Source organism: Pezoporus occidentalis, unplaced genomic scaffold (genome assembly GCF_034315485.1).
Source record: "Pezoporus occidentalis ecotype Australia unplaced genomic scaffold, CSIRO_AGI_Poc_V1 ctg208, whole genome shotgun sequence".
In the NCBI taxonomy this organism is placed as follows: domain Eukaryota; kingdom Metazoa; phylum Chordata; class Aves; order Psittaciformes; family Psittacidae; genus Pezoporus; species Pezoporus occidentalis.
The window spans coordinates 942,868-959,302 of record NW_026913943.1 but is presented as its reverse complement, the minus strand read 5'-3'; the positions used below and the strand labels follow the sequence as shown (position 1 = coordinate 959,302).

At 49.4% G+C, this 16,435-nt stretch overlaps 1 protein-coding gene across 3 annotated transcripts in view; it reads left to right on the top strand.

Moving 5' to 3' along the window:
• The window catches only part of CACNA1H (calcium voltage-gated channel subunit alpha1 H), a 229,494-nt gene that overhangs the window by 51,550 nt on the left and 161,509 nt on the right, over nt 1-16,435 (top strand). The gene's annotated exons all lie outside the window — the stretch shown is intronic.

Here is a 16,435-nt window from a genome sequence, read left to right as displayed (position 1 = left end):
CAAAGGTAAAGCCACCGGCCTTAAGTTGAGCTAATATCCATCATGGATGTGAATATTGCCTTTGGTATTGTCTGGCTCTGGAGAAGCCACAGACAGCTCCCCTGGTTCCACATGCTGCATTCCTGCTCTCCAGAAACTTCAGGTCAGCTCCCAGGTCCTTCATGGAATCACAGAACCCAGTATTCTGGGTATGGCCTGACAAGTGCTGGGTACAGTGGGATAATGACATCTTTATCTCTGCTGGTGATGTCCTCCTTGATGTTCCCCAGCACTCTGTTGGTGTTCTTTGCTGCAGCTGCACGCTGTTCACTCCTGTTGTCCACCAGGCTCTCCAGGTCCCTTCCCACATTGCTGCTCCCCAGCCAGGCAGATCCCAGCTTGTGCTGCACTCTTGGATTGTGTTTACCCAGGTGCAAGACCTTATGCTTCTGTTGGAATTTCATTGGGTTCTTGCCAGCCCATTCTTCCAGCCTATCCAGCTCATCCTGCAGGATGGCTCTCCCTTCCAAAGAGTCCGCTTCCCCATTCAGTTTGGTATCATCAGTAAACTTCATCGGGATGCATTTGATCCCATCATCCAGGTCACTTTAAGAAGACATTGGACGTTGGGCCTAAGATGCTGGTGACTGAAGTGCAGCCTGTTCCAGGGTGGAGTGTGTTGACTGCTCTGTAACAGCCAGACACACAATACAATGTTTAACCAGGAGAAGGCACTGAAGTATTTGCCTATAGTCCTCTGGGAATTTAACCCCAAGTTAAGTTCTAGTTAAACCCCAGTTCTCAGGAGTTGTCCAATGCCTGGGTTTGAAAGGGAAAAGCAGCAAGAAAAAGCCATCTTAACAAGGAAACGGCACAAGTCTGGCTGAGCTTGTGCCTTTCTTTGAGGCACAAGCTCTTGTGCTGTTAGGGATGTTTACACATTGGGATACAGGGAGCATACCGGAGTAATGCAATTCTCCGTGTCGTTAGTCGCTAAATTAATCCCTGCATTTCTTTGTCAGAAAGTTGGCACCACATCCTGCCATTGTGAGCAGCGGGGCTAATGAGCACATTCTTCAACATTCATCTTACAATCAAGTCTTATTGACTCATCGTCTCATACTCGTCCTACCAACGTCTCACACCATGGAAAGTTAGAGTTGTGCTGCAAGGAAGGGTTTGGTGCTGGGGCAGGAGCCAGGCACTGGCTTTAGGCTCTGCAGTTTGTGCTGGGGTTGATTCCCTGTTTCCCTTGGGATGTGTGTGCTGTGGGCGCATGGAATCATCCTTGGGACTGATGAGTTAAGGAATACTTTGGTTATGAGGGGATAGGCATCCGCACGCCAGCACGCACGGTGCTGTTGGCAGCTTTGATTTTGGAGCTTCCCGCTGATAGAAGCATTTGTTGGGAGTAACTCACTCTTGGGAAGCCAGAATTAAAGGGTTAAGTTCATGGCAGTAAATGGACTTCTAGATGCTGGGTTTGGATGATTCCTCCTGGAAAGAGAATAGTTACCCATGAAGATAAGCCCAAGTGCCGTGGGTATGGGCTCTCTTCTTGCTTTTCCATGGTACTTCCCATAGAATCATAGAATGGTTGAAGTTGGAAGGGACCCTAAAAACCATCTAGTTTCAAGCCCCCTGCCATGGGCAGGGACTCCTTCCCCTTTTCTTACTCTGTGCCCATTGGGCCCCAAACTGTTGTCGCTGAACAACTGTGGCACTTCCACAGTTTTCCCTTTCCACCTCTTACTCTTTCATCCCTCTCCCATCTTTCACTCTGCTCCACTTTTCCCACACCCTCCAAGCTCAGACCTTAGTCCCAGTCAAGTTTGAATAGGACTAAAACGAGGTCAGACAAACCTCCTCCGTCCCCATTAGAAGATGCGGACTGATTTTGATGTTGAAAACTACCTTTATGGTGTCACTTGCCATTAGCCATGAAGCTAAAGCCAGCACAGCCCCTCTTGCTGTGTCTGAGGCCTCCCTCCATAGCCGTGTTTATTGTAGATGTACATCTTTTTTGCATTTTCAAAGACAAATTGGCACTTGGGGATGTCTCTTTTGGTGCTTTTACATATTATTGATGTCAGTGAGAAAGGCAGGGGCCCCTCTGTGTTGATGTGAATATGGATGCTGAAATGAGTGTTTAAAGTGATGGCACATGCTGCAACTCAAGGGTTTGGCATCCAGAGGCCTCTATCACCAGCAGATCTAAACCCTGCTTTCTCCCTAATGGTTGTTAGAAATAATCTAAGCTCTCAAGGGAATTTAAAACTAAGGATGAATGGAGAGAGCTAAAGAGCACGGCAGGGTTTGGGTGCAGCTTTGGGACCTGCTTTGCTTGGTTGGGACTAAGGGTTGGTGCTAGCGATCACTGCATAGCATGGGCATTGGTCATCATGTCCCCTAAGATTCCCCAAAGCCCTGAGCAGCCCCACAGCAGTCCCCCTGTGGGTCACAGCCTAAGGAGGTGCAGTTCTGCCAAGTTATTTTGCTGGGGTGTTGCGTATTCCAGCATTTCCTGGTGGATCTCTGTTCAGAAGTGATGAAATCTGCATTTCCACTCCAAAACTGCAAGCTCTGCTGACCTAATCTGGGCTTGCAGCTGAACGGGATTTTCCTCTGCATGCAGTGCTGCCAAGGGCTGTGTTCATGCCAGAGCTGACAGCTCTTCATCCCCTGGTGAGCCCCTCTACCCGGCGTCACGCCTGCTCTCCCGATTACTCCAGCGTAGGACATCAGACTGTTCTGTGACTTATCTGCTACCCCCTGCACGGCTCAAGGGGTTGGAAAAGAGCATAAAGGCTCATTCTGTCCTAAAAGCTGGATCTGAACACCAAACACCCCCAGGGACACTCATCTTTAGAGCCATTTCTCAGAGCAGCACTGGGATGGGTCCATGCAGCATCACTGCCGTGGACCAAGGTTGTTTTGGAGGTGATTTGGGATAATTAATCCTTGCTCCATGCGTTTCCAGACCTCTCCAGCAGCTCAAACTGCGTCTGGATCTTGTGTGTGCACGTGGGGGATTTGCTATCCAATTGGCCAGAGCCATAAATACAGAGTTTGTGTCAGCTTAATACTTTTGTGTTGGCATCTTGCAGACTGTAGAGGACAGCGAAATGCCTGATCCAGCATTTATATGGTAGAAAGAGCCCTACAGCCATAGTTATTTTACGACAGAAGAGCCTTGGTTTCAAGGCTGTCGTTTTGAAGACTTCTGTCTTTCCTTTCCAAACAGAAAGGAGTGAGCGTGCCCTGGAAAGCTGGGAAGTGCGGGGAAAAATGCCATGGAAAAACCTTCTCCTGCTCCCATCCTGGAGAATTCTTTTGAATGAATTTGTGAGGATTTTAATAGTTGAATTTGGGAGTTTCTTTGAGGCTCTGAGGAGTGCACATGCCCTTGCTCTCTGCACTGTGGCTATTGGGGTGCACTGGGAGTTGAAGGATGCTGCCTGTCCCTGGTCCTACACAGCTTAAAAGGGGTTAAATGGAGTAGTTGGTGGAGGGGGAAAGGAGAAAAATCCAGTTGAGAGTATGTGTGTTTGCTGCCGAGCTGTAAACTTCTTGAAAAGATGGACTTATAAGGCAAGGGTAAAGAATCTCACTTTGATCTTGTTGTATTAATGGGTAGTGGGTCTATTTTTAAATAGATTTACAAGAGGAGAAAAGTTCCCTTTCGTGAAACGGAGCAAAAAGGATTCTGAACCCGGCTGTGTTCAGTGGAGCATCCTCACTTTAGCGGCCCAGCAGGAAGTCATCAAACCCCGCTGGTTTCCCTTTATTTCTCATCTGCCCCCAGTAAAACAAAGGCTTGGGAAGGAAGTGACAAGCGTGACGTGAGTGATAGCACAGAGAGTGATCACCCGTGTGCGGTGGGCGCTGAGCTTGGGGTGAGCCTCTGACATTAACAGCATCTGCTCCCACCGTAGCTGCCATTTTTGCCCTATCTCAGCACTTTTCAGCTGTAAATGTCAAATTTGGCTCCAAAGGAGGGGTTTGGAGGGGAGAGAGGAGCAGGGTTGTGCTTCGGGGTCTGTGTGTTCATCTGTGAAGAGGGCAGGGATGCGCGTGTGTTTTGTGGAGGAGTTTGGCTTAGTTGGACCGCATTGGGTAAGAAAAAGCTTCAGCATGTGCCTGAGTTTAAGTACAGGCATGACTCCCAGCTGCAGGAATCACCTATGGTAATTAACTGGCATTAATGAGCAGTCGGCAGCTGAATCTGTGCATACAGGTGGGTCAGCAGAGGAGGGCCAGGCTTTCCGAGACTGCTTTTGGGAAGGCTGGGATGGAAAGGCTCTTTCCTTGCCCTGATTTAGGCTCGATTTGGGCCACCCCCAAATCATAGAATCTCAGCTTGGTTTGGTTGGAAGGGACCTTAAAGCTCACCCAATTCCAGCCGCTGTCACAGGCAGGGACACCTTCCACTAGAGCAGCTTGCTCCAAGCCGTGTCCAACCTCACCTTGAGCACTGCCAGGGATGGGGCAAGTCCTCAAGCTTCAGCTCAGTAAAACAGTGCATCTTGTCTGTGTAGGAAGCAATGGGGTCATTTCTGCATCGTCCCACCGTCTGCCCCTTCATGGTGTGCATGGGGCTGAGCTCAGCTAACCCCAAAGGCTGCAGTGGGGCCAATCCATGGTGCTGACATCTGCACAGACACCCTACACCCAGGCTTAAGACACTGGAGCTGTCCCAGGCAGAGAAACTCGATAGGACAGTTTAATCCTTGGCTGCGACAGTGAAAATATCAAGGTCAAATGTGCACTGTCATGAAGGTTTCGTTTTCCCCCCGCACTCCCTTAACCTTTCCTTTTATACAAGATACATATGTCAGCATGACTGCTCTCCAACTGACGGGGCTCAGCTGATGTTTCTGTCCCCACTGCACGTGTGATGGTCGAGCGGGCTGATGCTTCCTCTTCTCCATCGCCCCAGCCGGCTATCGGTGGTCCCCAAAGGGAGAGGGATGCAGCAGCATCGGGGTACCCAGCTCCCCTTTTGCATGGCCGAGAAACTCTTGCAGAGGCTGTGGAGAAGCTGGAGCACAGGGACCTCCTGCATGCCGGGGTCTCCAGCTGCATCCCATCACGGCTGGAAAACATGGAGCGATCCCAAAGTGTCTGCTTAGCCCTTGCCAAGCGAGATCACTCAGTGGAGGAGGGCTGCGAGCGCTGGCAGAGCTCTGCTCTCCTAAGGAGCATTAAAAGCTGCCCTCTCCCTTGCTGTGCGCGTGCTTCAAGCGTGGCTTTGCAGGGGGAAGGTATCTCACGCAGGGACAGCTGCGCCACGGGAGGTTTGGCACGTTGCTGCCAGTCCCCACGGGAGGAATGTGTCCTCCTCCTCCTCGGAATGCCGAGCAGGCCACGCTTCCCCCTCCCACCCCAATGGGGACCCCCCATCGCCCGCACCCCGAGCGTGGGAGCGGAGGCAGGTGGGTCTGGCAGCAGTGATGGGCAGCCCCCCCTAGATCACGCATGGGGTGAGAGCACAGAATGCTGCTCGCTTTGGAAGTCCTGCATGGGAAAGGGCAGGATGAGCCTTGCACCAAAGAGGGTTTGACGCCAGCAGTGCCTGGGGGTGCATTTGAAGTCACTGAGGTCCCCAGGCCCTTTTAGGTGGAGTCTCAGCCACCTCTGCACCATGAAAGCCATCGCACTGCCTGCTTGGATGTCACTGCCTTCGGTAACACTTCTGTCTGAGGCTGGAAGTGGAGGTTTTACACAAGGTGGTGTTCATCCTCTTGGTCTGCGGTCAGGGAGGAGCTGGAGGTTTGGCCCTTGGAGTTATTCTGCTTTTTTAGGCAGTGGGTTGAATGCATGAAACCATCTCCTTCCCCAGGCAGACCAGTAGCATGTGCTGCTCTTTTGCTGCCATAAAACTTGCTGTGAGCATGGTCTACTCCATCCAGCTGTGCTTGGACATGGGGAGCTGGGACCCTGGTGCTGTTCCCACGCTTAGCCCCTTCTTGGTGTGGCAGCAGCCTCCAGCATTTCCCCTTGGTGAATGAGCCAGGTCTATTTGTAACTTACAGTAGGGTTTGGGAAGGCAGTGGGGAGCGTGCACGCCCAGTGTGTGGGAAATGGATTGGTATTAAACTGGAGGAGATTCTGTTTGGCAAACTTTGTCACTGGGCTCGCAAGGCAGTGAATCAGCCGCAGCACAGCAGGGATGTGAGAAGGGGATGCGGGATGTGAGGCTCATGTGCAGCTGAGATAGGAGAAGCTTGGATGGGAAATGCCCTTCCTGGGTTTACTGTCCCCCCAAAACCCATGTCCTCTCTAAGGGCAGTGCCTTGGAACCTCTGCTCTGTTCCTCATGGCTGTTACTTGCTGTGGGGTCCCCTGCCATCACGATGTGTGCTAACCCTAAAGCTTTGCTTTCCTTGGTGCATTTAGCAGCAGCTGAGTTATCAGTTCATCATCCCCACAGCTCACTCAGCATCACCCCATGCTTGCATGTGTAGTCCCCGTTAACCACGCTGCGCTGGCACGCAATTACTCTCCATCAGGTAGTGAACTTCCCGGTTAAATGAATTAGGAGTAATTATAGGTATCGCGGCGTAATTGCGACGTGACTGCTGTTTGCAGGATGACTAATTGCTGTATCCCGGGAAGCAGCTCTGCTCTGTGTGTACACACACACCAGGGTCGAGGAGCTTGTGTTTTGCTTCACCCCTTGCACTTTGGAACCGTGTGGCTCTGCTGGTTGTTCTGGTGTTGGGGAGCGGGTATCGACCCGTCTTAATGGTGTAAATACAGGCTTTTTGCAGGAGCTTCCTTCATCCCGTTTCTTCTACCTTCAAAAGGCCTTGGGGCTGGTTTGAATGCCTGGTAGAGGCTCACTGACACTTCCTTGCTCACACACACATCTCCACCTCTGCCCACCTGCACAACAGCAGGGGAATCCATGCAGGAAGAACGCAGTCCTTGCTTTAACCTCAACCCAAAGTATCCCCCTGATGTTTGCCCACTGCAACGTGCTCGTGTCATATTTGTGCTCATGAGGTGACGTGCTGAAAGAGTGCTTTAGGACTGACGGGCTTCTCTCAGAAGAAGATTGAAGTCCTAATTCCTGTGTATTAATGTTTGGCTGTGCGTTGCTCTGTCCCTTCTCCCTATGCCTGACCCGTTGCCAGCTGCGATGTGGGTCCTTAAGAAATGATGCCGAGTCAGTCGTTTTGATTTGCTACCTGCCGTAGTTATCCTACCTGAGTTTTCCATGACTCGGAGCCAGGAAGTTCGCTGCTGAGCTTGTCTGGCTGGGAGCCTTGCGTTGGTGGGAAGGATGTGCGCTCAGGTCACAAATCGTGGTGTAGAAAAGCAGTGGCTGTCGCTCAAGAGCCAGCTGTTGAAGTGATGCGCAGCATCCGGCCTGGTTAAGTAAAGCAAATAATCACCTTGTAATCAGCCAACCTGTGAAATACCTGCTTCTGTTGGGAGAAAGCTCTTTAAGGGAAGGGAAACCATTGCTGGGGTTATTTTCATGCCTGCGTGCGCTGTGCTTTGCAGCGCTCTCAGTTCTGCTTCCTTGGCCCGCTCGTGACATCCAGTAGCCAGCGAGCTTAATCACAAGGAAATATTCTCTATAGATCTTTCAGAATCTCTGCTTCAGGCTGAATTTCAAACAAACATTGCCATGTTTGGAAATCTCCCTGGTGCTCCCCCTCCATCCTCTCTGCGTGAACTTTCGCTGAAGGGTGACTCATCATAATCCCTTCCCTAAGAGCACAAATCCCAGGCGGAGCTGCCTTTTGGGATCTGCAGGGTCTGCGCTCAGGTTTTGGATACAACAGCAAAGCCACTCGCACGCCCTCAGCCACCAGATGGATTTTCCCTACTTTTTGCCCTTTTCCCCCTCCTTTGCTGGGCAGTTTGAGCTCCTTTGCAAGCAGCAGATGCCCAGGGATGGATGAGCTACCCCAGTGTGGTATGTTCCCACATGGTTCCCAAGCAGGGGGCATCTTCTCCCTGGGAAGTCATTGAGCACATCCCAAGATGCTTTTATTCCCCACTCCTCGCCCTCCCTCCTCTGTGCTGTGGATTGACATGTAGATGTTAACTTATGGCATTAAGCCTCCTGGGCAGCAGGTTTGGAAGGTGGATGAGCATAAAAATCAGTGGAGGCTATTCTGCAGGATCTTTGAGTAATGTTTTGCTGGGGGATAACTTTAAAGGTATAATTATAGCGGTGCAACAGTTAGCTAGGCTGGTGTGGAGGTATTTCCAACTCACAGGCAACAAAAAGCTTGCTCTTTGGTAATCGCTAGATACAAATCTCAACTCTGGTGTATCAGAGGGGACCCAGTCAGTCAAATACATCCCAACCCCCCCATATTGTTTCTCAGACAAAGGAGAAATAAATGATGATGACCCACCAGTGATGAAGGCGTGTTTCCTTCCTCAATGGACTTCTCAATTAAGCTCCTCACATGTGAACTGTTGGAGTAATCTGACATTTATACTGTAGGGAGCATTTCCAAGGGAGTGCTGCTGGTTTAGTTAAACCATGATGAAACCTATTCTAGCAAAGCTCAGGTACTGGGGAGACTTCCTGTGGCCTACTTTCTATTTGATAACAGTCACTAAAAGTTCCCCTGAAGCCCAGAACAAGGGCACCAATTTGTTTGACACACAATCTGCAGTCAATTTTATCCAAGTTCAATCATTTCCCTCCTCTCCCCCGTCTCTATCCCCATCCCTCGTTCATCTTCTAAGGGTGTTTCATTAGAAAACTGACAATTCCAAGCTCAAAACCTCCTTTTTAGGGTTTGCGCAGTGTGAGCCAGCAGCAGTCCCTAAGGATTCATAATCATAACCTGCCCTCGGCTGTGGTTTCTATTCCAGCTCAGTTGGCTCTTGCCATTGATCCCTCAGTGATGTGTCTGTGTGTTGGTCCCTGCTGTGGCTGGAAAGTCAAATGTCTCCTGCCTTTCTTGCAGGGTGTGCTGCACAAGCACACTTATGCACGTTGAGAGTCTTGGCCCACAAGGTGGATTTAATACTTCTCTGCTCACCAGAAAATACCCAGTAAGGAGGAAAAAGTGTAAAAGGGAAGGAAGGAAGAAAGCAAAACCACGCTGCCTTGATCATAGCTTGTATTTCTTAATTTATTTCCCGAAATACAATATCCAGAGGTTCCAGCTGGCAACTTTTCCTCTTTGATAGCCTCATAAATCCTTTAAATTAAAATTCAGCGTTTCCCCTCAACTGAAGGTAAAATGTATTGATTTAGTAGAGAGGACGAAGCTAAAGGTGTATTTGTATCGAAGTCTGAGCACTGCTTTAAAGCGTGCGGGGAATGGCCATTAAATGAAGTAGTTTTGCATTCACCCTTCCTGTTTCTCGGCAGTTCTCTACTCAGTGGTAACACTGAGCTCTCCAGGTGGAAAACTAGAATGCTGCATGGAAAATCATAGCTTCAAGTATAGGCAATTGCAGAGGTATACATGAAATAAGTAGCTTTGTAAGCAGTGTTTGAGACTACCACCATTTCCCATGCACAATAGCGCAAGGCCTCTTACCAAGCCTTTTATTTAGGCTTGTGAGGTTAAATTTATCTTTGGGAGGGGGGAAAAAGCCTTTCCACAAGACCTGCAAAGTGCTGAGTTAAGAGGGCATGGGGAATCTAGGAATGATTTATGTGATGATTGATAAGAGATGATAAATGTGATGGGCTCACACGCTGGGGGCTCTCTGGGTTCAAACACCCTTGTGCACAATGCAGATGTTGTGCAGGTAGCTGGGAGGAATCAGCCTCTTGAGTGCAAGGTGAGGTGATGCTTCAGTTGATGCTTCAAGCTACCAAAACAGTGCCAAACGTGCTGCTGTCGTGGGAGGGGGTTTTCCACAGGTGCATCTATTTCCCTGGGCTTTTCCAGCTGTGGAGAGCTGTTGGGCTCTTGCAGAAGGACTTGCACAGTGCTGGCAGGACATGACCACCAAGCACCTAAATGACAGGCAACGGCACTGCCTGTCTTTGGGGTTCATCTTGGTTTTGGGGGGAGCGATTTCTGGCTGTCAGCCCATCCCCACGCATTCTCTTATTGCTTCCCTGGCTCCATACAATAATGTAAGGATACTTCCTCTGTCAAAAACTGATGCACTGGAGAAACAGTCGTTCTTCAGTTCCTTTCTGCATTTCTCTGGGCTGGTTTCAGCTAGGCAGTTGTCTGCTGGTCGGATCCAGGACTGGAAGGGAAACAGGAATCCACATCTCCTGTGGTGCTGGTGAGGGAGGGAACCCTGGGAGCTCCCACTGAGCCCTGAGTCTCCCATGTCCCCGCCTGCACCCTGTCCTCTCCTCCACCGAAAGGACAGGCTCCTTCCTCTGCCCACAGCCAGTTCTTCATCAGAATTCCCAATGGGAATCGTAGTGGCACAAGCAAAGAAAATCCCAGTTTGTTTTAATCTGAGCCAGTCCAGCACTGCCGTGCCTGTTAAGATGAATTGATGTTTGCATTCACACCCATAAATAGTCCTGATGAATTCATAGGGACCAAACGTATGTGCTGGGGAAGTATAGAGGGGGGCTCTGAAGGGTCAGGGCTGTGGCTTGCAAATAGGACTTGCAAACCGTGTCAAAATCCCTCTCTGATTTCAATGAGCTCTTACCTTTCTTTGCCTTGATTTGTAGTGAAGGGGATGGTGATGGTGTAACTAAAAAATGTAAGGAAAAATGCACTGATGTTTCATTTTTAGCTCTTTTCTCCCACTTTTCCACTCACTTCCTTATTATTTAAGGAATATATTCTGTGTGTATATATATATATATGGATGTATATACATATTCAGATCTGTGCATATACATATGTATGTGCATACACACATATCTCTCTCCCACCCCTGAGCTAGCTGAAAACTCTATTGTCCTCCAAGTTCAGAATGCCATGCCTTTTTTCCCAGTGGATTTGGCATTCCTCTCGGAGCCAGCAGGATGTTTTAGGCAGGGAGCCACGAATAACACAGAAAGCAAAGCCAGGACTGTGACTTTGTTCTGGGGCTTTGCTTGTAGATCATTGCCATGGAGCAGGCTTCAACACAAGGATGTGGTGGACTGGGGTGGGGATTGAGAGGTAGTGATTGGAGCCAAGCTCTTAATTTGATTGTTCCAATATTCCAGTGTTTGCACTTCACCTGCCCATGTTGCCAGGTTGAAAGCAGGTTTGTTACCTCCCTTCCAGAGTGGTTAGGAACCAGCTTCCCTAGAAATCTCTTGGGAATGGATTTAATTGGGCTCTAAACAACAAAATAGGAACTTCATAGATTGTTATGCATATGTGACTTTCTCTTTTCCTCTTTTATACCTTGTCAGCAGCTTGCAACTATGGTAACAACCCAAAGATGAAACAGAAACTTGATTAAATCAATACATCAGACAAGTACCTAACATACACTCTGCTGCTTCACAACCCAGACAGAAAAGCTGCTGAGGAGTGCGATTGAGCTTGACTGTAGTGTGGGGGTTTTTATCCCTGCAAATCCTTTGGGATCACTATACCTTTTTTTTTCCCCAACTCTTGCTTTTTCATTTTCCCCCCTTTTTAACGAAGTCAGGCCCGTCATTTCGATTGCAATGTTTTGCATGCGTTCAAAGTCATAGGGCAGAGAAGTGAGATACAACCTGGCTTTGGTTTATTACTTAGAAAACTGGTTGGTCCTAAAAGCCATTTAAGCACAGTGGTTTTGCAAGCTGTACCTGTGTGAGGAGAAGGATACAGGACTTGCTCCCAAGTCTTTTTCCAGGGACTTTTAGGCTGTGAAGCAGCTAGGAAGCCACATCCACCCTTTAGACGGTATTTCCCGAGCGTGTTTGCACAGGGGTCACAAAGTGCTTTAAAAACAGTCATTCAGCCCCAAATTAACATGTTGGGGAGGGTGGTATCCAGAGGTGGAGGCTGTACGGCTCCCTTTGTCCTGGCTGCAGTGCATAGGTGCTGTCCCTCCAGCTGCAGCTCCGGGGATGCTGTTGTTCCAGCTTCACCCCGTGACTCAGCCCTTGAAGCAGGAATTGCATTCAGGCCTCTGCTTCCCATCCCGATGGCATGCGTAAACAATTACTGTCATCTTAAACCTCCCTTTTAATTTGTAAAGGCCCACTTTTAGTGAGCCTTGGGTTTCCCAGGCGGATAAATGCAAGGAGAACCAGCCTGGATGAGGATGGGAGCCCGGTGGGGCGTTCCTCACGTGCTGGGAGGAGAGGGATAAATCCAGCCAGCAAACAGCCCTCCGTACTTAGCCTGTGCACTGGTGCAGAAGGAATGCAGGATGCGGCCTGCAGGGCTTGACAAAGCAAGGCACCAGAGTTTGTGAACCCTTAAACTAAACCCCTGGGGGGTAGGAGGTGTTGGTTGTTTTTCAGCAAACAAACTGATTTTTACCTAATTTAATTCTTTCCAGGGAGAGATTTGGGCTGACAAGGGTGTGTAACTGCAAGGAGCCCTAGCAACCCCCGTAATAAAGAGTCTAGGATGAATATGATTCCTGCTCTGTTTCTGCCAGGAGACTAAATAAGAAATGCTGAGAACCAGACTTCTCACTTGCTCGAAGCAGACAGGACTGAGGCCCCAGATTGAAAGCACATTCTCAAATCGTGTTAATGACCCTGGGATGCGGTTCCTCATTCGAGCTCCATTGTCAGCCATGGGAAGGCTCTTTCTCTGGGTTGGGCTGGAGACAGTTTGTTCCTGTTTGGTTGACCCAGCCGGTTCTACCAAAATCACAGCCAGTTCCTAAAATTGCCTGCTTAAAACACTGCTGTTGGCAGGTCTCACTCCTGGTGTCTCCTGTGCCTTTTCCCAGGAGCAAACTCAGCTCTTGGGCTTTTCCTGCCTGCTCAGCCTCAGATGGGGAAAGCCCCATCCCCTATGGGGATGGATGGAGAAGAACCCTTTGCTAACCCCATTGCTGATCCCACTGTGTTGACCTGCAGCTGTTAGGGTGAGGTGGATGGGAGCCTCAGTTTCTGTATGGTTGGGTGGTGCTGAATTGCAAGTTATTGAATCGGGGTCATAGAATGGTTCAGGTCAGAAGGGACCTTTAAAGATCACTTAGTCCAAACCCCTGCTGTAGGCAGGGACACCTTCCACTAGACCAGGTTGCTTAAAGCCCCATCCAACCTGACCTTGAACGCTTCCAGGAATGCGACATCCAGATTCTCTAGGCAATCCGGTCCCGTGTCTCACCTTCCTCACAGTAATGTATTTCCTCCTGATATCTAATCTAAATCTACTTTAGTTTAAAACCATTACCCCTGTCCTATCACTACAGGCTCTGTTAAAAAGTCTCTCTTCACCATCCATTACAGTTAGATAGTCATGATTTTGGCAGCGCTGTTCCTGTGGTTTCTATTAGCCTCAGCTGATGTGATCTCCTTGGCAGTGGCTGGCATAAGGTTAAATCTCTGATCTTTTATACGTTTCTGTTCTTGTGGAACATGGTTTTCAAAGTCTCAGTAGATGCATTTGGGCAGTTTCTTTAAATAACCATGGATAATAAAACCTTATCAGTGGACAGGCCATCTGTTCCCCTTGCCTTGTCAGGGGAGCAGAGGTGCGGCTTCTCTCCGTGCATCCCTTCATCCCTCCAGCCTTCCTGGGGTCTCCGGTTCAGGTGCCAGGGAGTGTCATACCCATTGGCAAACCTTTTCCAGCATGATGTTCCAGCTATTTGTGTGCCCAAAGTCCAAGTCTCCTTGGAGGCAAGGTCGCTCTCTGCAGCTGGTTGATATGCCAGGAGCTCTTCGCCCCTTTGAATTGCTCTGCCACTTGGCACTGCTCACGTGTGTTTGCTTGGCCCAGACCGGGGGGACCAGTTAACCTTAATCAAGGAAGGCAAATGAAAGGCTGTGAAATAATCTTGTTGAAGTGTTTAGGTTTGAAGATCTGACATTAGAGAGAGTAAATGTCAAATTGGGTTTGAACAGCAGAATAACACTTGAAGGGCCCAAAATTTTTCTCTGGTGTATATAGCTACAAACCCACTTACTTCCCACAAGGAGTTTGGCTGTGTTTCTAAGCGAGCCTTGCATTCCTAATTGGAATCATGGGGCTGCTGTAGTTCATGGCAGCCACTCACTAACCTGTGGTGATGCAGCCCCTCTGGCACAGGGGCTCTCCACAGCACACCGAGAGGATGCTGTCTCTCTTGTCTTCTCCATGGCTTTTTTTCCCCTTCTTTATCCTATGATCTTCCTTTTACTTGGATATCCCTTGTATGTTCCCTGCTGTTTCCACCTTGCTTTCTGTGTTGACTGGGTCCCTGTCCAGTGTATTTGCCGTTAACCCCACCAGCTGGGATCCCCCTGAGTGCTCCAGGATCTCCATTTTCACTTCCCACTAGCACTCACCCTTTGAGGACAAGCAGGGATGAGCTGCAAATTGAACCCCCCCCATTTGAATCTATTTATGTCTCTTCTGAAGGGCTTTTCGTTCCCATGCAGATGCTGTGCTCAGGAAACAATGTTTAATCATCTCTTGATTGAAGAGAAAACCAGCAAATATGCTCACATTGGAGTTTTATTCAGAAGCTGTTAGACAATTGATCAAATGATGAGAAACCTCATTTGGCTCAGTGGGAGCATGGTCTTCAGTTGGGAACTTATTTATGAGGTCCTGTAATGAAGATAGATGGTGCTTCTGGTACCTGGAAGAGAGGAAACAAGGCTTGTAATTAAGAATGCAGGAAGGCAGTGGTTGTGTTGGTAAGCAGAAGGCCCAAGAAAGCACCTGGAAAAATACCAGGACCCCGATGTTGCCTTCAGGTCTGCGTGTTTGAGCTGTTTCCACCCACTTCCAACCCAAAGTATTCCATGTAGCCATCCCCACCAGGAGCCTGCGGAAGGCAGCGTCCTTGCAGCTCTATGGAGGGTGAGCGGCAGGGGCAGCAGGGAAGGAGCATTAATTAAAGAGTGCTCATGAAGTAATCGGCATCAAACAGCACTGGAGCTGCCTCGCTGAGGAGTTGTAATTATTGCAGAACACGGTTGCCGGAGGCTATACACGAAATCTGTTGACAGGGAGTGCAGGCACAGCGCAGAGGAACAGCACGTGGATGGTTTGCCTGGTGGGATGGAGAGGAGAGAGCACCCGCTGTGCCCCTGGGGTGGCTGCTGCTGCTTCTCAGCTCGTTGGGCTCCTCCTGAGGCCACATGAGCAAAGTGATGTCCATCAGGGACAAGCTCTTGTGAGCAGAGAGCTGGTGCTGCTGCTGGGGCTTTCCTTTGGGAGCTACTGAATCCGCCCCAGGGCTTGTTGTGGTCAGTGGATGTTGATGAATGGGAGAAAATTCATGGGATCTTGTTAAGGAGGCATTGGGGAAAGCTCAGGAGGGTTTGGTTATGATAGCCTGGCAAATGGAATGGATGGGAGGTGCACATGTGTTGGAAAAACATGACTGTTGCTGGTAAAGTGGGTGTCTGTGTGTGTAGGTCACAAGGATGAACTGAAGATGCAGCAGGACGGTGTGTAAGTGCGCGATGGTGCATCAGATAAAGCAACAACCTTGTCTGAAACGTTGGGCTGGATGTGGTCCCAACTACAACTGATTCAGGTCTGTTTGTGCATTTACTTTTAGGGCCAGGAGGTTTGTTTTTCCAAGGGTTATGTTTTACACTGGGAATCCCTGAAGAACTCAGGGGTGGCTTTGTTTTTCCCCACACCAATAAATCCCTATTGGAGTCTCCATCATCTGAAGTCAAGCACGCAGCTGGATGGGCAGCTCTGGCTGGTGTTTGTAGCCTTGCGGTAGGTCTCTTCTGCAGGATGCTGAGGGAGATGGTTCTTCTATGACTGTCTTTAGCACGAAATAGAGAATTTGGTTTGCATAAAGAGAAGACCACCATCGTAACAGCGGGCTGGTTCTGGTTAGCTCGCCCGTGGCTTTGCGGTACCCTGCTCGCCAGCACTTATCTTCTCCATGGCCACTTCCAGAATAAGGTGTTATTAGAGAATAACAGCCCACAACAGCGCAAGTCAGGCATCAGCGTTCCCAAATTAGGTCCTGCAAGCTTGTAATTTGGGGTGATATAACAGCAGTGCGCTATCCTCCGGGAGCAGCGCTCGCATCACATGTGCCGGATTCCCACTCCCAGATTATCTTTCAAGGGCTTTCCCTACCGCAGCTCCCCATCCTCCGTCCCTTCTCCAGGCAATTACTCAGCTGTTTCTCAGCTGTTCCTTGTAGCGTGCTGCTGTCAGGGATGAGAAGGCAGTGCTGCTGCTCCATGGGGAGAGGTATTACTTCTATTTATTTCCCCCTTTTTTATGGCCGTTGGGACAGCTGAGGGTCAGGGACAGCCAAGTGCCGCGCGTAGCAGTGCCCGGGTCCGGAGGGAGCGGTGAATCGAATAGCTCTTGATGGTTATTTGTGTTTCATGAGCCTGGTGTTGCTCGTGTTCACAGGAGGCTGACTCCTGAGCTTTGCAAAACGATGCTCTTTGGAGATGCATAATTAGGAT